General features: G+C 40.8%; 2 protein-coding genes and 1 long non-coding RNA gene across 3 annotated transcripts in view; 1 reads left to right on the top strand and 2 right to left on the bottom strand.

Moving 5' to 3' along the window:
* The window catches only part of LOC309702569 (uncharacterized protein), a 1,256,944-nt gene that overhangs the window by 1,160,488 nt on the left and 74,925 nt on the right, over positions 1-21,531 (bottom strand).
* Positions 1-21,531, bottom strand: part of LOC309702577 (protein NLRC3-like) — a 137,481-nt gene that overhangs the window by 100,085 nt on the left and 15,865 nt on the right. The gene's annotated exons all lie outside the window — the stretch shown is intronic.
* Positions 652-4,346, top strand: LOC309702667. Its single transcript, XR_014275696.1, has 3 exons — positions 652-828; positions 905-963; positions 4,259-4,346. It is a non-coding gene; the product is annotated as an uncharacterized lncRNA (long non-coding RNA).

Raw genomic sequence — 21,531 nt, 5'->3', positions numbered from 1 at the left:
AAGCAAAAATAATCCACACTCTTACAATCGTAAACCTTATAACATGAAGTTCGTATCAACGTAACATTTAACAAATGTAGCAACTGTCACAGAAACATCTAAACGTGTCCTCATTTATATCATAACCATACCTTGTGCCTCTATCAAGGGGGCTGCTAATGACAAAAGAAATCTCCATAGGCTCCGTTAAGCCATCACATTTCAAAACTCCCGGGACTGCTGCTGAAAACTACGCCAAAAACAGTTTTTACAGGAAATCGTCCCATCAAAATAAAAGCTTCTACACACGAACAGGAAGTTGGTAGTAGAAAACAGGAATGAGTGCCAAAATAAGGTGCAAGGAAAGGCATTCAGGGTTATTTACACTCCCACCAAAATTACGAATAATTGGTTTACATAAGAACCAAAATGAATAATTTTCCGAAAACAAAATAACCCATGTAGGAGTTACCTTAGGAACTTTCTAACAACAATACAAGTTTTTGTACTGGACGCTCAACAACTGATAGTTTAGTAGAGCGTTGACCTTTATTATTGAGTCTCTTTTCTCCAAGTGAGATCTTTACCCTTCGCACAAGTCCATCTTTTCCACTGACAGTCTCTACAACTCTTGCAAGTCTCCATTCCCCTCTGGGTTCTTATGAGCTGCTTTTCTGTATGAGCAGTCAAAGCATTTTATACAGCGTGCTTCATTCACACAAGCACTTCTTTTTCTAACAATGACACTATGATGGATGCATCGGAGAGGAAGTCGGGGTTCCACATCTTGCCCAAGGATACCGTGGCGTGCAGACTGGAGCAGCCAGGGATCAAACCTCCAACCTTCCAGTTAGTAATTCTACCTGCTGAGCTACAGTCTGTACTTCCTGAACATCACACCCTCCTTTTGTTTCTTTATTTCCAGTAGCAACCAGGACCATAATGAACCCTGACTCCCACAGACACTCAGGATCCACCTGCCCAGTAAGTCACCCGCTAACTGCAACTATCAGAGCCCTGACCTTCTGCAGAGACGAGTCACACTGAACACAGCAAGTGTCCCTGCTCTCAGATACAAACCCGCCTTTAAAAGTTCAGAGTAATGAAATCAGCAGTTCTGATTCTAGAATCTGTAGTCTCACACACATGTGCAGAGCACTTTTTTTGTTTTGGTTCACATTGGTTGATATTCTGCTGCAAACAACTAATGAGAACATTTTATAAAAGCTTTGAGTGTCCATCAGGATCCTGTAGAAACAGCTTCTGGCTGCAGCTGCTGTGGAGCTCCACAGTAACCGGAAACACGTAACTTCAGTTAAATCAACTCTGACAGCGAAAACTAAATTGCGTTTTTGTTACTATTGATGCTGCTGATAAATAAAAATGGTTTTAATTTTTTTTTAACACTCTGGGTTTGTTCAAAAAAATTCACCATGCCCTAAATTGTTCGTGGCCAAAAGTGACACTTGCTGTTTCGCTGATTTTTTTATTTTTTTTACAGTACATCGTGTTGTGCGTTCTGAGTGTAGACCATTGTCAATCAATCTAATCCAGTGTCTCCTGTACAGGAGCGGTCCCTAATAGGCCCACGGACCGGGACCGGTCCGTGAGTCTTTTGGTACCGTTCTGCGAGAGTTGATCCTCCGGTGTGAAATGTATGGTTGTAGTTGTGTGTCTTATTTTGAAAGAACTATTTACGCGTTACCATAGCGACCAGAGAGCATTAAAAAGCAGAGAGGAGGATGTCACTGTCATTGTTGTTGGCGCACAGCTCAAGTCACGTTTATTATTATATTTACAAAATACCACAGTTTCTTTTTTTATTCTTTTGTTGTATTTATCCGCGACACCTTAAAGGTCGTTCCCTGAAAATATTGTCTGACATTAAAGTGGTCTGTGGTGCAAAAAGGTTGGGGACTCCTGCTGTACAGTACAGAATGCGTTTAGCTTGTCGAATTTACATAAATCTTCGATCGCTAGCAGTGTAACTCTGAAGTGCTGCACTGTATGTTTGTAAGTTTTCTCCCAAACAAACACAACAATGCCGACGAAACGTTTTGCACCCTCAAATGCACCTTTAGGTTTCATTCCATGATACTGGACTTATGTTTCTACGAAGGTTTGAACTCTAAGAGTGTTTAACATGATAGTGATTTATTGATTCTAACCCTAAATCTATCTAGTAATGTCTGCACATATTTTCAGTACTGATTTTAAAGTGTTTTAATCCTTCTGTCACTCAGGGAACCCAATAAGGATTCAAATACTTCAAAAGTCAACCAATGACATTGATGTGTAAGACTATTTAATAATTATTTATTTTTTATATTTCATTTATTCATTCATTCTTTGCACTGTGATTTAACCCATCTTTGTGTAAAGCAGGGGTGTCAAACTCCAGGCCTTGAGAGCCAGCGTCCTGAAGCTTTTAAATGTATCTCTGCTGCAACACACCTGAATAAAATTATTAGGTCATTAGCATGACTCTACCCTACTGAAGTAAATTTAAATAAATGTAAGTACATACCACCAGGTAGCTCCACTCGTACCCAGTGTAACGGGAAGTGAGAGGGTTAGGTTTTGGCGCTTTGAATGTTCAGTTGTGTGATGCAGCGATTAACGTTTGAGTAAAATATTGGGCTCCCTCGTGTCTTCCCTACATTCCTCCACAATGTACGTTTTTGCAAAAATGTACTTCTAGAAGTACTTTTATTGCACGATGTTCATTCACTCATGAGCTGCTGCAACATGAATCAAATGGCTGAACTGCCACCTTGGCGTGCAGTCAAGTTCTACAGTCTGCTAATGATCTAATAATAAGTATTAATATTCCTCACTCACCTTACTAAATGTTTGTGAACACAGCCAGAAACATTTGCATCACAAACACAGACTAGTGTTTATTAGCAGAAGCTTTTGGGTGGTTGCTCTCAAACCTGTGTACAAGTTGAAGCATTAATGGTCCCTTCACTGATTTCCAGGTATCCAATGTCAGGGCTAACAGATGGATTCAGACGCAGGCAGCGTTCTGGCAAGCAAAGGGTTGACAATTTATTAACACAGAAGGGAAACCACAGTGATGTGTATATACAGTGCATGGGGGAGGGCTTCAGGGCTCCAGGGGAAGGAATCCACACTCGCTCTCCACTCGGCCCAAACTCCGCCACTCCTCTTCTTACGCACACTCGCTTCTCCACAGCCACTCTCGCTCCAATTTCCACTTATGTTGACACACACAGGGATCACAGGTCAGGGTCCGCCACCAGTTCCGGGGAGATCTAAACACAAAGAGTCCAATTAGATCAATACGCCACACAACACTGAGAGAGTTTGTCTTAGGAGAGCTGAGAGCACGAACATGGGAGGTTCAACATTCCAGTGCCGAATACTCCGTGCCGCAGCGTTAAATAGGCAAGGGGGACGCCGCCTGATCAGCAACAGGTGTAGAAATCACCGCAGATACGTGGGCCAAGGGTGAGAGCCCACAATGAGCTCCACCCAGGGAAGCAGGAGAGAAAACAAAACAAACCTGTGGCCAACATGAGCGAGCCGGAGAGGCACAGGGACCATGACAGCCAATACCAAGTGCACAAGTTCACCCCAGATGGTTCCTCTTCTCTGTAACTTGGAGGATGTGGAGTAGGCTGTATTTTAATCAAAGACATATCAATCAATTAATCAATAACCATGTCTAAAAACAACACAGGTTGACCAAAGTGCTGTACACAGTAAAAGAAAAAGTAAAAAGTAGAAACAAATACACACAATGAACAAAACAAAAAATAATCCCAAATTTCGTTTTTTTTTTCTGAAGGGGTCAAACACTTTTATGCAAGAATGACAGCGAGGTGAAAAACCTTCACCCGCAAGAAAACTCCAGCTGTGACTCATAGTACGAACACACACCTCACAGTAACACACTTTAACTGTTTAATGTGAACTTTTTGCCAAGCTAGCTAATCCTGACCAACACACCAGACACAGAAGATAAAGGAACGATGTTTTACTGTTAGAGACAGAAAGGTTAAAACATTTTGGCAGAGGGCTAAAAGGGGCTAAAATTACCCAAAAAGAAATTCCATTTGACCAAAAGCACTTAATTTTTAAAAAATTAAGTATATAGTTATGAATAATGAACAAATAATTAACAAACTGGAGTTTATAAATCGTGTAACACATCCTTATGGTAAGAAATTTTACCTTAATGCGTTACATGTGTTAGAAGTCAATGTATCTTTAACAATATACTCCTTATTTTATATCTCCTGATCCTTCACAGAGCTGCATGAACCTGTTGTTGATGTCAGAGAGTCAAACTCTGCTGAAGAGTGGGTTGTTTCCTGTTCAGCCACTGGTCGACCTGCTCCCACTGTAACACTCAGTGTCTCACAGTACAACACTGTCAATGTGTCCAACACCAACGCTACAGTCACTGTCACCACTACAGCTGTGCTCTCAGGTTCACGTAAACACAGCACACAGGTGGGATGTGCAGCACGAGTGCTCTCTGCTCCTCACAGAGAGGTGATGGAGACGATTCCTGAGGTCCAGCAGACGTCAGATTATCAGTGATGGTGAGAAACTGAGATGCAATAACAATGCATTGTGGTAGTATGCATTTTCTCTTTGATCAATAGGTGGACTTGTTGGTGTGCTTTGGATCAAGTGCACTTCAGCTTGTGGTCGTGAACAGATGCCAGACATTCTCCTTCAGGATCCCAGAAACTGGATTCTGTTCATCTTGACGTTGCATCTCCAGACTGAGAGATCTCAATTACTTTGTTTCTTATTTGCTTCTGAATTTCCTTGGATTGCGCCATGATGTGTAGTTTTTGAGGATCTTTTGGTCTACTCTACTTTGTCAGACAGGTCCTGTTTAAGTGATTGATTCAGCACAGGTTTGGCAGTAATCGGGCCTGGCTATGACTATGGAAAAATTGTATATTTTCTATTGATAAATGCAAATATTTTATGTCTGTTATGTGCATTGCCGTGTGGAGAATATAAGGAAAAAAATTGTGTGGTTTACATTGTTTCTTCCTCTTAGATTTCTTGATTTTTTTAAAAATTGCAATAACTTTATGTTAATTTCAGTGCACTTTCACATTTCTTTAAATTCAAACTACAGTCCTGTGAATAACTAGAAACACTTCTAGCAGCACAAATGTGAGGTAATTGTTTTCTGCTTGACTTTATCAGTCTCTCATATTGTTGTGGAGGAATGTTGGCCCACTCTTCATTACAACGTTGCTTCAGTTCTTTGAGGTTTGTGGGCATTTATTTAAGCACAGCTCTCTGAATGTCCCAGGTTGAGGTCTGGACTTTGCTTTTCAGCTATTCTGCTGTAGATTTGCTGCTGTGTTTGGGATCATTGTTCGACTGCAAGACCTAAACTTTACCTATTAAACAGTTAACTCTGTATTTTACACTTTATGTGAATATTGTTGCAGATTTCAATTATTAATGTTTTTATAACTTTGTTCTTTCTTATATTTAATATTATACAATATTTATACTTCATGTCTCTGTCTTCTTTTGAACACTCCAGCACAGCATCACTATAACTTTGTCCTCACTGACAATAAAGCTGTTTTATATATTTCATTGCAAATCTTTCAAGCAATTTGTAGCTGTATCTTAAGATATTTTGTTAATAATATAGTATTTTATATTGTTTTTTTCCCCATATTTGAGAAATATTTAACATGTAAAAGTCTGTTTATGTACAATTTGGTGATATTAGCCCTGATTATTGGAGGAACTTGTACATGAAGCAGATTTCTGAGACTTCAGATTTGAAGGTTGTTGTCATATAATCTAAATGATGGCAGATTAACGTTCCCTACCTCTGTCCTACAACCACAGGACTCCTTTGCATTCGACTGATAGAAATTTCAAACTCAGTGTTAATGAAGATTTCAAAGGCCTTAGTGCAGGGGTAGGGAACGTCTAAAACCTGCAGGGACACCGGCCCTCAAGGCCTGGAGTTCCCTACCGCTGCCTTAGTGTGACAGGAATGAAGCTGTAGCGCCTCCCAGTGGTTGAAAAGAGGTACACAAGAGGTTTTTGCAACCTGCTGTTTAATGAAGGTAATCAGCTGGGACAAAGGTACATTATGAGAATAATATCTCTGACAAACCTCTACCTCAATTAAAAGATGCATTTTGATTTACATGAATGCATTTCATCTTCTCTGCAAAGGCTACACAACCTTCTTTGCCATTTGAGTGTGTCCAGTCCAGCTGAAACCAGCTCATTACTGATGGCATGAAAACGATCTGTGAGGTAACATTTTTACTGTCATTCATTCCTGTTGAAAACTTGTCACGTGTTTGCTTAGGTTCTTCTCAGTAATCCTCCCATATCCTGTGTAAAAACTACCCGAGCTTAAAGTATACAGACTGCCGGGAGGGGCGAGACGGGAATTTTCATTGCATATATATATATATATATTAAAATACAGATAGCAGCAGCCACGAAAACATAGGCAAGAGAGAGCATAGCAGTGTCGTAGATGTAGCCAAATAAGACAGATAAATTAAGATGGAAAATCCCCAAAACAAAACCCAATCTTTAGTGTGGGAGCATTTCCATGTCATTCCCAAAGGTGTAATTATTTTCAGCGACTGCAAACTGAACACAAACTTTTCATAACTGAGTTTGTTTCTTCAGTTGTATTTTGGTAATGCTGTTGTACAGCAGGGAAGCAAACACAAGTGCTAACGCTAACAACATCCAATCAGGATTCATTGGTTAGATCAAAGCTAACATCTGCATTACATGTGAGCACTACACATGTTATTTAACATATATAACGTATAAGATTTTTACATCTTTCTCTTTCCCTCGAGAAGAACTGCTAAAACTGTAGAAATAACATTACAGAAAAGCAGGACATGCTCAAGCAAAACATTATAGAAAGTCTGTCACGGTTCTGGGTCAGTTTGACCCAGTATTTTGAGTTGTCATGTTTTTGCAGGTTTAGTTTAGTTCCATGTGTCATTTTCTGTCTCTCTCTCTATGTCGAGTCTGCGTCTTAGTGTGATGGTTTCTTGTTCCTGTTTTATTGTGAAGGTCTGCGTCTCATGTGAGTGTGTTCAGTTTTACCTCTGTCTCGTCTTGGTGATTATTCCCAGCTGTGTCCACCACCTGTGTGTAATTCCCCTGTGTTTCTCTGTGTATTTAAGTCGTGTCCACAGAGTCTTCGCACACGGACTGTGTAGGTCTGAAGGAGGCTCAATTTGAATTCCAATACAAGACTCAACAAGAGCAAATAGGAACACTCCAACAACAGCTCCTAGAAGCTCAACACCAACTCAAGGAACAGGAAGACAAACATAGGCAGGACCAGGAGACACTGAACATGGAAATCAGTGAGCTTAAATCCCAGCTCTGCTCCAACAAGGAGCTTCATGACATGAAAGTAGAGACTCTTTATCAAGAGTTGAAAGAAGTCAAAGCGTCCTACATTAAAATCACACAGGAGCAAAATGAACAAAATTCCAACACAGCAAATGGAAAATCTGAGCTTCTGGTGGAAAAAGACACCAAAGAACAGGACAAGGAAGAAGAAGAAGACTCCCTGACATCAACTGAGATGTCTCTGCATGACTCTCTACAACAAACAGAAGACAGAGAGAAAACGATAACTACCAATCCAGCTGAACTCGAAACTGAAGCTAAGACTGTGGCAGACAAAAAACCCAAGAAGAAGAAGAAGAGGAACTGGCTGCGTCGGCTTTTCGGCTGTACCAGTCCACAGACAGACTGATTTACACAACTGTGGAAAAACTAAATAAATACAAAAAAAAAAAAAAAGGAAAACATAGATGTGTCATTATTTCATATAGATTTCAAATAACATACCATTTGATGTCAACATGTTTTAGTTGCATTTGCAGTGCTCGTGCTGTTATATTCTTATGATTCTGTTCATTTTATGAGTGTATCCTTCAGCCTTGCTTCACATATTTACTGCTGCTTGATCAGCTTTAGTCCTGCTAGCATCAGCACAGGTAGAAACAGATCACACATCAGAGAATCGGCCGTGCATCTAAATGGAAATGGAAAATAAAAATGAAAACATAGATAACTGAGCTGAACTTCATAGATCTGAAAGTTGACCAATGCATACATAGTGCTAAAACTCAGGTATCGGGAAAACACATTATTTTATATTATGCTGATGTCAGGGCTCTGAGTGCGGGCAGGTGGAAATGTGGATCCAAATGCAGGACTCTGAGACGAAATGTAACTAAAACCACAGCTTTTATTGCTGGCATGAAACAAAAACAGAAACCAAACCATGAAACCAAGCAGGAACACACAGGCAGGGTCTGAGGGTACGACGCGACACCAAGCATGGGAAAACACAGGGCTTAAATACACAGGGTAGCAATGAGGGAATGGGCCACAGAAGGGAGACACAGCTGGGGGAGCTGAACTTTATAGATCTGAAAGTTGACCAATGCATACATAGTGACAACACATTATTTTATATTATGCTGAAGTCAGTTTTTATCCAATTTTATAACTATATCATATAATAAAGTCTGCTTTGAAGTTTACTATGGTAACAATTCATCTTTTTAGGCTTTTCAGAAACACTAACTTCATAGGTATGAACCAACAAACCATTTTTCATCATGAAAATAAAAAATAAATCTAAAGGAGATAAACATCACAACTGTTCAACCAAGCATTAAGTCCATTTTGAAACAAAGAACGATGTACACTCAGCCAATCACATGGCAGCAACTCAATGCAGTGTAAAAGGTGAGATGTAAAATAAAACAATTAAAAATATTAATTAATCTTAATCAATCTTCTAACTCCCCTTTACATACAAAGCTGTGGCCAACCTTACAAACCATTTTGAATTTTTTCCAGCCGAGGCGTTCAAAATAACCAAACTGCTGATAGTCACGGTTTAATTTGGGCAGCTGCCTGCCTAATATAATGTAAAATCATCACAATATTTTACACAAAGAGAGTAAATGTATCCTTGTACTCAGCTAAGACAGCTGGGCTGCTGTGGCTTGTGTTTATGTTCAGAGTGACATCTGATTTAAAAGCAGACTGTCATGGTTGCGGCTGTGTGCAGGCAGGATGAGGACCCAAACGCAAGCTCACGGAGGCAGGAATGAACTCAAAACACAGCTTTATTGCTGGAGAGAGAAACCGTACAACCTAAACGAGGAAACTATAACGTAACACACAGAGAAACACACGGCCATGAATGAGGGAGAACGCGACACAGAACTGAGGGAGACGCAGACATAAATACACAGAGGGTTAACGAGGGAAGTGGGAGCACACGGGGAACACAGGTGACACTGATAATCATAACAAGACACGGCAGGAGTGAACGCAACACTGACGGGAGACTGTCAAAGTAAAACAGGAAGTACACGGAGGTTCAGAGAGGAGGAGAGACAGCACGGGGAGAGCACGGACATAACGGGCTGGGAAAACATGGAATAAAACTCAAGGAGGGGAAACGAGGGCTCACAGATAAACAGAGGGGCACACAGGAGGTAATCAAATAAGGAACATCTTAACAGAAACCATGGCATAAATAAAGAACAACACACAAAACATACGAAAACTAAGAATGGTGGGCCAACATGGCCCAGGATCATGACAGACAGCAAAAGACACTGAGCAGCATATCAGTCAGCATGGGAAAAATGCCATAGATTTAAGGAACCAGGCTAAAATAATTGGTTTCTAGTGGGTTCTATTGTAAGTGCTCTATATTTCAGCATGGCATACTGTATGCATCCTACACTGAGAACCCTTGAAGCTGATCATCAGGGTATGCTGTGTACTTCTTACACAGAAGATAAAATAACATGCAAAGATTTTAGATGGTTGTGGTTGGTCCTTACACACAGATGTAAGGTCAAAAAAAAAATCACCCACAATGGATCGTTCACAGACGCTGGTCCAGTGGAACCCACTTCCACAAAGGCTGCACCTGCTCTGGCAGAACAGGAAGCATCAACTACATAGTAGCTATTTTCATAATTAAGACATCAACTATAGGTGTTCCCAAAATGTGCCATGTTGTCTGCACACCTGACAGCTCAATAAGTCCTGTGTTGATTACAGATGGTGGTTGTTTCCAGAAACAGCACTTGCATAAAACAAGTACAGAGCACTTTATGAGCCAACCTGCTTCTTTAATGAGCATTTAGGTTGTTTGTATTCAGTGTTCACAGATAATATGCTCATTAAAAGGGGGGATCCACTATGTCCTTCTTCACAATCCTGTCTGCCAACTTTAAGAAGAAATCAGAGTGACGCAGAAGCTTTAAAACAGTGTTCAGAATAATCAGTGATGCTTTTATCTGAACTGATGACAGATAAAGATGAACGTGAGTGTGGCAGAAGAGTAAGTTCTCCCTCTTTCTTGGAAGTATACAAAAGTCTGTTGTTTCTAAAAAGTTCATAAACAAACAACAAGTTCTTACAGAATGAGACGTGAAGCCTGGAGACGAGCAGTTCAGACACGCTGTTATTAAATTCTACCTGAGCAGGTTATAGTTCACCTCAGTTACGGAAGAACAAATAACACTTGGCTCTGGGAGCTTCAGTTTTTATACACTGTCGTAGCACCACCCTAAGCCATCATTTGCATCAACACCTACATCACTAGCCCAGCAGTTCTAAGAAACTTCTCTGTTTGTGGTTCAGAACCTAATGTGACACCAATGAGCACAACAGCATGCAGCTGCAGCTTGTTGTTCATACCTGGCTTTACAATAAAGAGCCATGTTTGCAGGCAGCTGTTTGAAGTTTTGTGTAAAATATCATTTTTATAGAAATAAACCAAATGTGTCTAAATATATTAAGTAAACAATCAGAATAAGAACATTTTGAAATAAAATCCAAAAACTGCATCTGGCTTAGTTTTTGTTGAATAAATAATGACTCTGTGTAATATGTCATGTGTTGTATATGTAAGTTGTATTTGTACAATGAAGCCAGGCTTTCTTTGTGTTAGCTGCCTGACAAAACCTAAAACTCTAGTCAGAGATTGCAGGTGTCACAACAGACATGATCAGCTTTCTCTGTCGATCCTATCTTTCTGTTTCACACTCTGTGCACTCATATAAAAAAATCTTTAAAAAAAACAATCACATGACTCTTCTTCCACACAACATGATCCCTGAGTGCCGCCTGCTCCAACCAGACATGTTCTCACAGCGACGATGGTGATAATTAAAATCTACAAAGAACGTGATAAACATTATTAAAATGCAGCACTGTTAAAGCAACGTGATTAATGCTGCATTAAAATGAGCCTTTAGCACATAGAGATGATTCAACAGTTTCATTTGAGTTCATTGTTTCTAAGGCAGATGCTACACCAGTGAAGGTGCACTTAGTTTTCACACACTGCTTCTGCATTGTGTCTTAGTTTTAGTGGATTAAATAATGACAGTGTTTGTTTGTTTTTCTTTAGTAACAAATGACCTCAGACCAGCTTATAATATTTTATAAACAAATAAGCATAAATGCATAAACTCAGCCTGGAATAACATGGGATAAACATGGGATGTGCATTTTTTTATTTGTTTTGTGTTACTGAGTCTTGCAAGAATGCCAACCTTACCAGCAGCAGCTTGGTTTTTTTGTTTGTTGTTTTTTTAATTGAATGAGTGCTGAAAGTTGAGCAACAGCTGTGACAACGAGAGAAGATGGAGCCAATCAGAAACAACTGTGAAAATGTACAATATGCAAGCTAAGAAAGCAAAGTGTAGCAATGTTGCCATCATTTTTGTTATTGTGGGATTTTTTTCAACATTCACTGAAAATCACTTCTCTCATATTTCCTCTTTATTATTTTCATCACTGTTTAAGAAACGTAACAAAGTCTTATAAAGCATCTAAACCAGCATCATGAAGTGATGTTTAAAGATGGCAGCAAGCTTACAGCATCTCTCAACTCAAGAGCAACATTCAAAGTGCACAGGCTGAAGGAAATGATTGATTTTATCACATGCAATTACAATACGCCTTTTCATCTGTATCTGGATGTACAATGGGTATCGTTGTTTGTCCCAGCAGTTTACAATACAGAGTGTGCACGTCTGTGGGGCTTTTATAAAGATTTCTATTTGCATTGATACGATTGCTTGGATCACAAATTGTTCTAACTTGATTAAAGTCACCAATGATAAAGGTATTCTTGCGCTTACAGTTACCATTATTATCTCTGTTTGCTATCAGATCATCACATCCCCCTTGTGGGATCATGTTGATGATATGCTGGTTTTCTGAACACGTCCGTTAGTCATGCAGAGCACAGTGCCAGAGAGCGCCACCAGCAGGAACATGGAAGTCTTCATTGTATTTCTATATCGAAAAAGTAAACAGAGTGAATATATAAATCAGTATTATTTCATTTCATTTATTAACTTGTTTATTTTTGTTTCCTAAATGTTAATCGTGCTTAACTATTAAAGTAAAAATACAGATAGATAGGAAACTCTCTGAAAAGTCAAACTGTTTTCAGTGAGTTTATATATTTGCCAGAGGAAAGGTCAGAATCTGCATATCTGACCACTTTGAATCAATTTATATCTAAACAGAAATCAGTAAAAGTTCAAATCAGTTTTATCAATATCCTCACTTATGAGGATATTGATATCTGTATAACTGGAGTTATTATAGATGTTCATACATGACATTTCTGAAAAAGGCGAGGGTGTCAGGGTCCCTGTGTCTACCCGCTCGCCTCAGTGTGGCTACATGTGTTTTTTTGTTTTGATTTTGTCCCCGCTCTCTCCCTCCCTCCTTCTCTCACTGCCTGGGCGGAGCTCATCTGTGGGCTCCTGCCCTTGGCCCACGCACCTGGTGACACCTGTGGCTCATCACCCAACAGTGTTCCAGTCCCCTTATAAGATGGCAGCCCTGTATTTCTCGTCGCTGGACCGTTGCCGACTCTCGTCAGTGTTAACCCCAGCTCAGTTCGTTCTCGTGTTTCCCTAGCGATCTTCTTACAGTAACCTTTTGCATCTCTGTGAATAGATTTCCCTGGACCTGCCCCTGTGTTACCTGAGCGATCAAGTGTGGGAGGATTGGAGCGAGCTTTTGTGTTTCTTGTGGAGTGTGAAGAGGAGCGTGGAGCGTGGATGGAGTGAGGACTTTGGAGCGTGGATGGACTGCAAGTGTCTTTCCCCCCTCCTGTTCGTGTGTGGATTCCCGGAACCCGTCTTTTCCCCACTGTGTAAATAGATCACCTGGTGCTTCTGTAAATAAAAAACCTTTATTGTTCCCTACTCAGAGCCTACGCGTGAGTCCGTTCAGTCCCGTTGTGACAGAGGGTAAGGACGTAAATCGACTGGTAAAGAGGGACTGGTGAAGAGTCTGCAGCCGCAGCACCAATCCATCTGTCCATCTCCTGTTCCCTTCTCTGATCACTCGTGAACAAGACTGCGAGTTTTGTAACTTAATAAAAGCAGTAATTTGTTTGCCAGAGGGCCCCTTCCACGTCACACCCTGTTCTTTCCTTCTTGTCTTATATGAAAATTCACTTTGTGTAGCTTTTTGGGAAATTGTTAAACTTCAGGAAGATTCTGAACATGCCCCATCGTTTAGCCAGCTCTTTGGAGCTGAGCAGGTTCAGGCCTGTTGTTGTAAGTTTTATAAAACGATCTCATTTAAACGAATAATCCAGCTGAAGCTTCAGACAGCCGTCAGACAGTGAAACACTGCCATCTGCTGGACTCGAATAACAAAGACGCTGCTTTGACGGGTGAGGGAGTTTCAACAAGTCTGCAACGACTCAAGCATCAAACTACAGAACTATTCTAGCGGACATGGTGCTCTAATGACTGCTTCATTAACGCAGGTCAGAAAGGATCAAACATATCAATAAATTATGAAATAAAAAAATTACTGTTTCACTGCACACACAAACCTTCTCTCATTAGCACAACACTGCCCAGGCCTCAGAGTGTATTCCTTATAGACTATTAAACCTTAGCATGTTATTTTAATGTCTTACAGGTGAAACAGCCAACCAGTAATCCTAACTGTCATTTAAAATATTCAGCTGCAAAAATGCTTTTAGCAAATAGTTTTTTATGACTGTGCTAAGATTCAATACTAGATTTTTGCTGGTCTGATTAAAAGGTTAAATGTAGAAGTTTTGGGATCATATATTAATACTTCCAAAACAATAAAGTTGTTGTAGAGAATCTATGTTCATTATTGTTGCTCATCATGGAAAGACAAAGACATCAGACTCTGCTGAAAGATTTTACACTCCTACTCTCTGCACACAGCGGTCTGAGGGACCTTCCAGGATTGGGATTGGGTTATTTATTTTGTTCTTTTTCGGTCTTACTGGTTAGTAGGTTGTGATTTTCTACCTGTTGATCTCTCATTTGGAACATGATTTGCTCTGGAGCAGATTAGGTTCAAAGCATGAGTTGACCTGGCATTATGTCTTGGATTACAAAAAACTCCCACATTAAACCTTGAAGTTAGCCGGATAAGACAGCGTTCTGTTTCACAGTAAAGGCCTCAGAGAGTTGTTGCTAACCAAAGTCTATCTTGTACAGCCATGCAGCATCTAATGACGTTTTGTAACCTGTCACTACAAAGGAGCAGTGAAAGCTCCCGGCCCAGACGGCGTGTCTCCTGCCACCCTCAGACACTGTGCAAACGAGCTGGCCCCAGTGTTTTCTGGCATTTTCAACTCTTCACTGCAGGCATGTCATGTGCCTGCCTGCTTCAAGTCCTCTACCATAATCCCTGTCCCCAAGAAACCTAGGATCACTGGACTAAATGACTACAGACCCGTGGCTCTGACATCTGTGGTCATGAAGTCATTTGAGCGCCTGGTTCTCTCCCATCTCAAGACCCTCACGGCCCCCCTCCTGGACCCCCTGCAGTTTGCATATAGAGCCAACAGGTCTGTAGATGACGCCATCAACATGGCCCTACACTTCATCCTGCAGCATCTGGACTCCCCAGGAACCTACGCCAGGATCCTGTTTGTGGACTTCAGCTCTGCCTTCAACACCATCCTTCCAGACCATCTCCGAGACAAGCTTTCCCAGATGAATGTGCCTGATCCCATCTGCCGGTGGATCACTGACTTCCTGACGGACAGGAAGCAGCATGTGAGGCTGGGAAAGAATGTCTCAGACTCCCGGACCATCAGCACCGGCTCCCCTCAGGGCTGTGTTCTTTCTCCTCTGCTCTTCTCCCTGTACACCAACTGCTGCACCTCCACCCACCAGTCTGTCAAGCTAATCAAGTTCGCAGATGACACCACCGTTATTGGACTCATCTCGGACGGGGATGAGTCTGCCTACAGGAGGGAGGTTGAACGTCTGGTGACCTGGTGCAGCCACAACAACCTGGTGCTGAATGCCCAGAAGACAGTGGAGATTATTGTGGACTTCAGGAAGCACACAGCCCCACTCCCCCCCATCATCCTGACTGACACCCCCATCACCTCTGTGGACTCATTCCGCTTCCTGGGTACCACCATCACCCAGGACCTGAAGTGGGAGCCCACCATCACCTCCGTCATCAAGAAAGCCCAGCAGAGGATGTACTTCCTGAGGCAGCTGAAGAAATTCAACCTGCCAACACGGACGATGATGCAGTTCTACACTGCAATCATCGAGTCCATCCTCACCTCCTCCATCACCGTGTGGTACGCTGGAGCCACTATCAGGGACAAACAGAGACTGCAGCGTGTTGTGCGCTCTGCTGAGAAGGTGATTGGCTGCAGACTCCCATCTCTGCAGGACCTGTACACCTCCAGGACACTGGGGCGTGCAGCTCGGATCTCAGCTGACCCTTCTCACCCTGGACACAGTCTGTTTGACCTGCTCCCCTCAGGCAGGAGGCTCCGGTCCATTCGCACCAGAACCTCTCGCCATAAGAACAGTTTCTTCCCCTCTGCTGTTGGACACATGAACAATAACCACATGACTGTCCCCGCCACTAACACATGACCCTACGCTGTGTCACTGCATCATTTCATGTTTGGCACTGATCATCACCTGCACTCATGTATATATGTTTCTACGTAGCACTCTTAATTCTTATTCTCATGTATATATGCATGTATATCTCATGCACATATCTTTCTTTCTACATAGCACTTTAATTCTTATTGTTTGTACTGAAGCACCGCAGCAATTTCCTAATGTTGTAAACCTCAACATCTGGCAATAAACCCCATTCTGATTCTGATTCTGAAATGATTGCTGTTTTAGCGCACATACACAGTGTGGTGATCAGTATAAGGACATTAAAGTGATGTTGCAGAAAGCTGCATCTGGTCAGAAGGAAAAAAAACACGCACACTTGGAAGACTTGGCCAGATTTGCACAAAATGAATGGCTGACAGTGGACAGATACAAGGATGTGGATGGTCACACCCTCGTGCATTAAAGAGGCCGTTCACAAAACCAAACACTAAACAGACACTGATCAGTTTGCCTCACTAACTCATCTACACAAGGCGTGTTGTAGAAGTAGAGCAGGGCGATATGGCCAAAAATATTCATCACGATAGAAATTTGAAAATGTGCGATAACGATATAACTGACACGAGACAAAATATTTTACAACTCCACTTCATTTGTGCAAAAAAAAAAAAAACCAATCAATGTATTTTCACTTAAATAAGCAGCTGCTTTTCATGTGCATTAAACTTATATAAAAATGTAACAGTGCAAATGCAAATTCCTCGCTGACAGTTTAACCAAAAGGCATTTCCAGTGGAAACTGGCCGACATATCCTCAGCACAACCATGTATAATATCCACAAAACTTAAAAAGAGGTTAAACAAACACACAATACAGTAATATTATGTTGAAGCACAGTACGTATCACTGTCGATTTCCAGAAAAATCAAATTTGCTGTATTGCCAGGCCTGAATCAACCTGTTAAACTTATCAAATTATTGTCATAGATATGAACCTATTGACTGAAACAGAATAATCCATTCAAGCCTCCATCATCATCCAAGATCACTGTTAGTATTCAGATTATTTTATCTCTATTTTCCTCTAGAATGTTTTGAAAATCAGTATTTGATCAACAGACTTTTTAAAAGTGTATTTTGATCCTATTGTTTACGCGTGTAATTGCATTTTTATTGACATTTTGACAGGAAAACCCTTAATCAAATTGTATCTTTGGTATCTAATAATAATATTAACAATAAAAGTAATGTTACATATGCAATATGCACACAATAATGATGTGCAAACAAACAAGAAAAATAGAAAAAAATGACAATTTAAAAAAAATAATACCCTGTTTATAAAAACCACATATGACCACGACTCCAAATGTGCAATTGTCACTGCATCTAAACATGACAGATGACATATTACAAACAGGTAGAAACGTATAATATACAACATGTTGTGAAGCTGCTACTGGTGCAGTTAGCTTTGCTTTAGGCTCCCATACACAGCACTGCTGACCCTAATCACCTCATACAAAATGTTACTTACTTTACGTGCAGTGCAGTATTGCTTTAACTTGCAATATGTTACAATAGCCAAGTCACTTCTATATTTATGAGGATGTAGACAATAATGTTGGCTGATATGTAAAACTATGAGATATCGAGTGCTGGGAAGATATTATTGATGGATCAGATTCATGAGTGTTTTATGTACTTAAGCCACAGTTAGAGAGTGAAACAGAGACTGACACTGGTTAGAATTGTACAGTAAATATCTTATTTTGAACTTTTATGCTGAACTACAAACTGTGAACTGTGCGATCTCTGCCACCTGTGGTGCCTGGTTTACTGTGTGTAAAACTGCGCAGGTTCCCATGTGTCATCCCACACTTTGCCACTGTCAGGAGAAAAACACAACAAACAACAACCACACACACAAAATAGGATCATTTAGGTTGTGACATATGACAATTTTTTAGGATGAAATATCTTCTATATTCATGTCATGCTTTATACACCTTCATTGTAATATAAATGAATGAAATCAAGTCAGAGAGTAATAATATATGAAGCAGACGTCAAGCAGGACCACAGCAGCAGCCACGATCCTTCAGAACCTGCTGGATGAGAGAGCACAGAAACTCCAGGGAAGAAGTTTAGTTAGTAACATGCATGAACTGCATTACTGAGACGTGTGTTTACAGATGGTGGTGAGGGAGAGGGGGAGAGTTTTGTAGTAACAAAGTTGTTACTACATACCATGTTGAGCAGGGCTTCCACTTGACTTTAACTTCTTCTTTTTCCTGAAAAACATGATATAAACAAACATTTAGTTAAGAAAGACATGCAAGTTGCATACAAAAAGGAGCCTACAAACATTTGTGTACTATTGAATGGCTCAATATATTATACAATTAGTTTACAAAAACACAAGAACCACTACAATGCTTGTACTGCCAGCATCGAGTGCATGTCAGCAAAGCAACACTGCTTACATTGTGGCTCACAAGCAAAACTAACAGAAGCAGATGTTACTGAATGGGAAGGAGCACCTCCACATCAATCACTCCTTCTGAGCATGATGTCAGGAGGACTTTAAAGAACGTAAACATCAGGAAGGCAGCACGACCAGGTCGTATCAGGTGGTATGTTCTTATTTAATGTCCTATTTGGAGCAAAATCCAGACTCAGTGGCTGAATTAGTGAAGATTCATCAAATACAAAAGCTTATGGATAGTCAGTCAGGCACAGTTCAAATCCGGGAAGTCCAAAGATGCAAACAAATCTGCACAGCAGCAGGCTAAATTACTTACATTTACAACTCTCCTGTCTACTATCTCTTCATATTTGAAAATCTTCTGTGTACGGTGTTTTCAGTATTCTGAAAAATAACAAAGGAAATATTTACATGAGGTCTGTAAAACTGGAGAAAATGAAAGAATGAAACAAAATGAAAAAAGAAATCTTATCAAACTTAACGAACCTGTCATGTGTTTCGTACATTTACAATAACATAACGTCTAACCTTTCCTTTTCCTTTTTTTGGTTGGGACATCCGAGGTGTACGCCGTAGAAATTGAGGGAGATGCAGGAGGATGCAGAAGGAAGCAGAGATGAAGAGGAGGATGCAGTAGCAAGCAGAGATGAAGAGGAGGATGTAGGAGGAAGGAGAGACGAAGTGGAGGATGCAGGAGGAAGCACAGACAAAGAGGATGCAGGAGGAAGCAGAGATTAAGAGTGATAGGTTTGTAGCTTGAACCCATCCGCTGGAACGTTGAAGACAATATAATTACACTGCAAAGCAAGACACAAGTAGGCAAAGTTCTTCATGATTCTATAGTAAGACCTATAGTAAACATTTGACCTCTGTTATTGCCAACAAAGGTTATGTTACAAAGTATTGAGTTGTATTTTTGTTATTGACCAAATACTTATTTTCCACCCTGATTTACGAATAAATTCTTTACAAATCCTACCATGTGGATTCATGGATTTTTTTTTCACATTCTGTCTCTCACAGTTGAAGTGTACCTCTGGTGCAAATTACTGACCTCTGTCATCATTTTAAGTGGGGGAACTTGCACAATCGGTGGCTGACTAAATACTTTTTTGCCCCACTGTAAATACCATAAAATTGCTAATTTACTCAAAATAAATTTAAGACATCAATATTAAAGGTTAAATTATGATAATGAATACATGCAACTATAACTGATGACATAAAAATGAGGATTTCTTCAGCTAAAGCCAAAGTGCTGACTCATTTTTCATGTTACTCTCAAATGTTTTCCCTAATAACAATAACATAATTACACTTTAGCCACAAGAGGGCAGCAGCATTAATACAAGTCACATGTATATAAAGGTACAGTGATTATATTACAGTGATTTTAACAAAAACAAAGCAGAAGTTGATGGCAGTGTGTTTTTCCATGACAGAATAATTACGCACACCCCACTTTGCAGTTATTTATTTGTAAAAAATGTTTGGAATCATGCATGATTTTTGTTCCACTTCTCACGTGTTCACCACTTTGTGTTGGTCTTTCACGTGGAATTCCAATAACATTGAATCATGTTTGTGGCTGTAATGTGACAAAATGTGGGAAAGTTCAAGGGGGCCGAATACTTTTGCAAGCCACTGTAAAGTCCACTATCAGTAACATCATAGCACCACCCAGCTGTATAGAAACTCCATCATGCTAGCTAGTAGCAGTACGAGTTATTGTAACTGACTGTAAAAAGTCAGCACAAGGAAAATAAACTCCACCTAAACTTGGTTTATATCTGACCCAGATAGACTGCAGGTCATAACTTCTTACCTGAAGTTCAGTTCACCTGACACTCGGACCAGCGGCCGCCTCGGGTCTCTGCTCCTCCTGCCTCCCCTTTCTCTCATCCACCTGCTGCCTCTGTGGAAGCTCCGCCATAGCCACCACCAAACAACTGACTTATTTCTACACATCGACCAGCATCCAGCCAATCAGTATGTCCAATGGCCAGTCCAGCTATGGTCGTGCCATCAGTTAACCCTTCACGTGCCAGCTGTGACACGCGTGCCCAGGGTTGCCGACCCCTGCTCTAAAGGATCTGATTTGGATTCCTGAGATCAAATATATTTTCCTTTGGCTTTGTTTTCTTCCCATTTGTGGCTTTAATGTAGTGTTACATCCTGTTTGTTTGCTTCCATCTGTATACATGTCCAGATTCACTGTTATGTTTCTATTCTTACATTGCTGGGTGATCACTGTTCCCTCTGCTGACTGATGTGACCTTTTGTATCTCACACTGATACTTGTCATATTTGTATCTGCGTCTAAAAGATAAAAAGTTTTCCATGCTAAAACACAGCTCCACCTCCTGCAGTTCTCCCTCTGAACCACTAGATGTCTCTGTTATCTAAATGAAGACGTGCAGCACAGCAACCACAGCAGCGCTCAGATCACACGTGTCCTGTTATTATGTATAAAAGCATGAAACAGGTGAGACAGGTGGGATCAATATTAATGTTGTGGAAATATATGAAAAAGCAACAGAAGAGTGAAAACATTTCGTGTTTCTAGAAAGATCTTTCAGCTCACAGCTGCTCACAGACTGTATTTACAAGTGACAAACTGCAACTCTACAGTACATCTACAGTATATATCAAATATATTCTGTATTCAAATCTATTGAGTGATGTTTGAAAGTCTTTCCAGGTGAGTTTGATCCAGGAGGGTCTGAAGCCAGAGTCAGACAGAGACTGTGCAGAGACTGTAGAAGGACAGAGCAGCAGCAGAGCAGTCCAGATACACTGATGATCCTCTGTCAGATCCAGAGAGACACACAGGGATGATGCTGGACTCTACATTGTGTCTGACAGTGGAGCTGTTCTCAGAGCAGTTCACTCTGCAGCACTGACAGTCATCTGCACTTCTTCTCATTCCTCTGTCAGTCACTGCTGGATGAAGCTCTCCTCTCCACCTCCCAGTAACATGGCCCAGTCAGAGCGTCTCTACACACAAGCTGCTGCTGCTTCAACCTCTCTGGATCATCAGGACACAGCTCCTCCTCTCTCAGCACACACACCGTCCTGTTTACCATCATCACCACCTG

Source organism: Aulonocara stuartgranti (assembly GCF_965226115.1).
Source record: "Aulonocara stuartgranti genome assembly, chromosome: 3".
Lineage (NCBI taxonomy): Eukaryota > Metazoa > Chordata > Actinopteri > Cichliformes > Cichlidae > Aulonocara > Aulonocara stuartgranti.
This window is presented reverse-complemented; position numbering and strand designations above follow the sequence as displayed.